The sequence below is a fragment of the Tenrec ecaudatus genome, chromosome 3, assembly GCF_050624435.1.
Source record: "Tenrec ecaudatus isolate mTenEca1 chromosome 3, mTenEca1.hap1, whole genome shotgun sequence".
Lineage (NCBI taxonomy): Eukaryota > Metazoa > Chordata > Mammalia > Afrosoricida > Tenrecidae > Tenrec > Tenrec ecaudatus.
The window spans coordinates 192,061,391-192,067,831 of record NC_134532.1 but is presented as its reverse complement, the minus strand read 5'-3'; positions in this window follow the sequence as shown (position 1 = coordinate 192,067,831).

Here is a 6,441-nt window from a genome sequence, read left to right as displayed (position 1 = left end):
GGAGAGAGTGTTTAAGTAGCATTGGGTTGTGATTTCGTTTGTTTTGTTTTCTTCTTTTCATAGAAATAAAACATTTGGCAACGGATATTAGTGATGTTTGCACAATACAGTTGATTCTTCTCACTGAATTATACACATGAAAAAAATGTTGAAATGGAAAATGTTGGGTTTTAATATATATGTATATATATGTATGTATTTAATATATATATTATATATATATATATCTGACCACTCTACATAGGCCCAAAGGTGGTGTCAAAGATGGAGGATTACTTTACACTTCAGATAGCTGCAGCTACCCCTGCCCAAGGTCCATAGTAGATATTTTCTTAGTAAATACATAGTAGTATTTTCTTTTATTCACTCAGAAAATTTATTTGCTGAGCACCAACAACAGACCAGCAATGAGAAAATACAGGGACTCATTCTACCACTTAATTATCTTCCAATGGTAAAATGTTTTATAAATTAAAAACACAATACTAAGTGGTCATCAGTGATATAAAGACAAAAGTACAGTGCAGAGTATGCACAGTGGCTTGGGGCTTTATAAGTCAGATAGGCTGTACAGGGGAAGCTCAGTGCTACTCTAGTAAAAAGTTAATGAAATCATGAAGCAAGTCAGATTAGTAACTCCATAAAGAAGTATATAAAGATCCCCATATTACTCCAAAAATAATGTAGAGGAAAGTGATCTATTTTCAAAGCCTAGCATTTTAGCAGGTCACTAGGGTTTCTACAATGCTGTTACTCAGTTACCTGCGACCATTGAGTTAATTCTGACTCAGAAAAGCCCTGTAAGATGGGATAAAACTGCCCCTTTGATATTCCAACATTGTAATTGTTGTTTTAACAGTTTTATTGGCACATAATTTACATATCATATAATTGAATCCTTTTATCCTATGAAGGGGAATCACCAAAACAACTTCTATCTTAAAGCATTCCCTCCCCCAGTGGTTGAATCACCTTTGGGAGTAGAAAACCTCATGTTTGTTTTTCCCTGTGAAGTGATTGGTGGTTTTGAAATGCTAACCTAGTGGCTAGCAGCCCAATGCAGAACCCACTACCCCACCAAGAGTCCTCCAACATTCTCCGATGGATCTAGAGTAGTGAAAGGCAGAGCACAGTTCCTGGAGTTCCTGGGCTATGGAGCTCTCTGGGCATGGAGGTGCTGGGCTCTCCATAGAGGACTCAGGGTGCAAGAACCTCATCCGGGCACTTGAGGATCTGGAACATGGATAGGCATGGCCTGAAGCTGATCCTCGGGACAAACTTGAGGATCTGGAACATGGATAGGCATGGCCTGAAGCTGATCCTCGGGACAAAGGTAGTTGGTCGAGTTCACAGAAGCATCATTCTCCAATTTATACCCCAGGTCCTGTTTAGGGCATCTCCCTACGACCACAGAGGATGGTGTTGATTGAGCTTCATGAAGGAGATTCCGGTATAAATCCTGCAGACTTTTCATCATGTCTCAGCATAGTTTCCACTGCTTCTCTTTGCCCCTATGCATGAGTTTCTTGAAATTTACTTTTGAAAGCAATTTATTTCTGATCTTCATATCCATGTGTAACTTAAATTCAAGTCCTTCCCATTCCTGTAGGAAATTCTGGAGATCCTGGTCATTCTACAATTCAATTAGTTAGTCTGAGAACTACTCTTGTTCTAAATTTCCTTTACCCCCTTTTCTTCTTGGAGATTTCTAGTAATTTGTATCTGACCTTATCTTTCACATAAATTTGTGATCCGGGTTCATAATTGTCCATATCTACAGGATCAGCATCAGTCGCAGGTTGACCACAGCTGGTGGAGTACAGGGCCTCTGGGAAAAACACAGAACCCAGGACTGGAGAAGGCCATGAAGGGTCAGGATGGAGGGTTCCCATTTGGGGACCAGAAGACCCTCAAATTTACATGCTAGCTGTTCCAGACATCTTCCTGAAGGATCGAGTGGGGTCTGGATTATGTTCTTAGGAGGTGGGAGGTTGCTCGAGCCTGATCGAGGAAGACCTGAGTAGACATTCTTTCTCCAGTTTATGTACTAGGATCTGCATAGGACATCTCTGTAAAGAGACTGCAGAGGATACTAGTTGGCTTCAAGATAATGACTCCATTATTCATCCGGCAGATTTCTCAGTGTATCACAACATCGTTGCGTCTGCATCTTTATGACCCTGAGCCCGCGTTATTGAAAATTCCTTTAGAAAGCACATTATTTCTGCTCTTCATATCCAGGTATACCTCACATTCAAGTTATTTTCATTCTTGTAGGAAATTCCAGATTTCTTGGTCATTCCCAATTTCAGTTACCTGGTTTGAGTGCTCCTCTGGATCTGGGGTTACCACTACCTTTGTTTCTTTCTCGGGGCATTTTAGTAAATTGGCTCTGAGGTGTCACTTTCTCCATATTTATTGAGGTTTCCTATCCCTGATTCCCATCCCTGCAGTCACAGTTGGCAGGGAGCTGGCACTTAGTCTGAGGTGCTGGAGTTAAGCTGTACAGGGAAGGCCCTGTCTACACTTTGTTGGCTATAGTCTCTGATATTCAGAGTAAGCCTGTCTGCTCTTTTCCACTGCCTACATTGCTGGTCTTTAGATCTAGACCAAAAAAATATGCCATTTTAGCAAAAGTCTGAAACTAAGCAGTTATAAAAAATGCCTATCATATGCTCTGTCCTCCAAATATTTAAAATTACAAAGATAACACACCCATCTCAGGCCCTTACATCCTTCAGGTACTTGTTAGAAGCTAATTGAATTCATTTGAAATAAATTAGGGTGGCTGAAAAGTCACTGGTTTGATACAATCAAGAATATGGATTTTATAAGAATTCAAGTGACTTAATACTTATTGGACCTAATTGATTCCATTTATAATGATACTAAATGAAATCTTTCCTTACTGAAGAAGTAATTTTAATTGAATGAGTAATAAAATGATAAATTCATATATTTAAAGATTATTAAACTGCATTTTTCTTTCTAATAAATATATTAATAAAAGAAAAAGTACCTTGGAATTGCTCACATTGAAACATAAATCTGTTATAATTTTAGTGGTTAAAATTTTACTCCTTGTCATCTAACTACCAAGTCTATTAAATTTTGAACAGCCATGATCCATACTCCTCTTGCTATTACATTGAAGTCAGAATGTAGAATTGTTGGTAGCTACATTGGTGGTTATAATGATTCCCATGGTAACATCCACCATGTAATAAACACTCCAAGAGATAAGAGCTTTATAAAGTAGTTGGACTCAAATGTAAAATTCTCTAGTAATTAGAAATATCAATGAATGAAATTGAAGGAAAATGTGAGAAAAGCAAAGTGGTATTTGAAGAAGCAACCCTATCTCATATCCTCTTATTTCATTTCAACTACTTTATTGCAAATAAATCTGTATTAGTGCATGACACTGAAAACCACGGTTTTGAGCTGGTCACTCTGATTCAATGTTGCTGAGAATTTGCATTACTATACCAGATATAAAGAATCAGAATCTACATTTTTTAAAGATCCATAAAACTTGCCTGTGATGATATTTATATGTAGATTCTGATTTAGTACATCAGGGGTGAAAATTCAAATATTCAGTAGGGGGTTGAACTGGAATATACTAGCTCAAAGCCCGGCTACATGCACTAAAATGCGTATCGCCCTATAGTCCGCCCTATAGTCCGTTCAATTCACAAGGACTATCTAAGGGAGAGTAATAGTGCTCCATATGACTGCCAGAATCTATACTTTGTAGAAGCAGACTGCCTCATCTTTCTCCTTCAGAAAGTCTGGAAGATTCAACCTCCTGAACTTTTGATTTTCAGCCTGATATTTAAACTTATTGCATCTCCAGGATTCCTTGCTGAAAAACTTAAAACCAAAAAACCAAGCCCAGTACCAACCAGTTGACTCCAACACATTTCAACTCTGTAGAGTTTCCAGGAAAGTAAATAATTATAACAGTAGAAAGGCTATTTCTCCACAGAACATCTGGTGGGTTTGAACTGTCAACCTCGAGTTAGCAGCCCAACATCTAACCTATCAGAGCTCAATAACGGAATGCTTTGGCAGTATTTCTTAGGACATAGAATCTTGACCTTCACACAAAAGAGGGACTATGTTTTTAAACATTTTATTAGGGGCTCATACAACTCTTATCACAATCCATACATATACATACATCAATTGTATAAAGCACATCCATACATTCTTTGCCCTCATCATTTTCAAATCATTTGCTCTCCACTTAAGCCCTTTGCATCAAGTCTAGACCATAATATTAATGTGATTTGGTTGAAAATAACATTTCTCAGAAGTGAAATGCTTGCCCACATTTGGTAAATTAAAAATTACTCCACTAATTTTTATGAAATCTTCCTCAGTAAAAGAATAGATACATAAATTTTGGTACATAGACAAAATAAAATACTAAGCATCCTTAAAGAACAACAGTGAACCTACAAAATTCTCATGACATGGTTGGATTTGGAAGACCTTACATAGGTCAACTAACTGGAAGAGATCCATATTTGTACCCATTTCAAGGAAAAAATACCGCATACAATATGGAAATTATTTAACAATATCATTAATATCACATGCCAGTGAAAAAACTTAAGACCATTAAACAATTGCAGCAGTGCATTAATTTGGAGCTGCCTGAAACAGAAGAACACTTGGAGTAAGGGCTATCGTTGTTGGCTTCAGTGGCTCAAAGCAGGGAATACCAGAAAAAAATATTTACCTGGATTTTATTGACCATGGAAAGGCATTTGATTGTATGGGTCAGAGTAAAATATGATTAGCATTGAGAAGAGTGCTATTCAAGAACACATACTTATGCTCTTGTGGAACTGGTAAATGGATCAAGAGGCAGCTGTTTGAACAGAAAAAGGAAGTCCTGGGTTGTCAAAAATCAGGGAAGATGTGCTTCAAGGTTACATCCTCACTATCCTTATTTAATCTGCATGCTGAGCGATTCGTCTGAGAAGTTGGACTAAATGAAGAACTCAGAATCAGGATGGAGGAAGCAGGATAGAGATTTAACAATCTCTGGTACACAGATGGCACATCTTGCTTGCTAAAGGTGAAAGGAACTAACAATACATGTTATCAATCACAGCCTTCAAAGTGGATGAAAACCCAATTTAAAGAAAAGCAAAATCCTCACAACCGGACCAATAGTTAACATCATTACAGATGCAGAAAAGATTTAAATTGTCAAGGAGTTCACATAGCTTGGATCCACAACCAATGCGCATCAATCAAGAAATCAAATGATGCATTGCCTTGGGAAAATCTGCTAGCAAGATCTCTTTAAAGTGTTGAAGAACAAGGATATCCTTATGCGGATTAAGGGGAACCTGACTCTCACCATGGTATTTTCAATCTGCATCTATGCCTGTTAAAGTTGAACATTGAATAGGGACGATGGAAGAATTGATGCATTTGAATTATGGTGCTGGTAAAGAATATTGAAAGTACCATATGTGCTAAAATAGCAAACGGACTGGTCTTGTGAGAAGTATAGCCAAACTGTTCCTTAGAAGCTAGGATGATGAGACATAATCTCACATATTTTGGGCATGTTATCAGGATAGACATAGCCCTCATATATCTGCAAAAATGGTCTCAAACATAGCAACTATGTGAAGTTGATGAAAGACTGGCAGGAAAACAACAGGATGGTGGCTGTCACAGTTGATGAGGCCTGGAACTAACAGAATCAAACTAATTCAAGCTTAGCATATCCTGATGGCTTCCAGGGACAACAGGCAAGTGGGCAGGCTATTAGCTCAAGGACAAGAGATGTAACACATGAGAGATCCGAGCCAGAAATAAGAGAGAAGCCTGCCAAAGCATCTGCTGACATACCAGGTAGGCTGGAAACCTTACAGGACAGAGTGGAACTGTTCCATAGGGTTTGCGTTTATCTTTACTAAAACAGACCACCACCTTTTCCTTCTTCAATGCAGCAACAGCAAGTGGGTCCCCACTGTTGGTCTTTCAGTTCACCCTGGAGTGCTCCATCACTGTACTACCAGGAGTTTACCAAATTATTACTTTAGTTTTGCTGAAAATGGTATATAATTTTTAACAGTGTTATTGGCAAGTCATTGACATATTTTAAAGATTTGAAATGATTCCATTTTAACTCAGCTCGTTATGCTTATGCTATGATGACATATAACAAGCACGAGATTCACCTTGACCTCCATGTTGACTTGTCCTTGGTAGCCAAGTTCTGATGTCGAATATACTATTGTAAGTAAAATGATCAGTAGGATGAAATTATCATGTTTTCTCTTTAAAAATGTTATCAAGGAGATTTATTTTTTAATAAGATGGCTTGTAAAGAATGTCAAACTCCTGGGCCCGTGGTACCTGCGAAGAGACGGGTCTTGAGAGAGGTCCCAGACCCAGCACAATGATAGG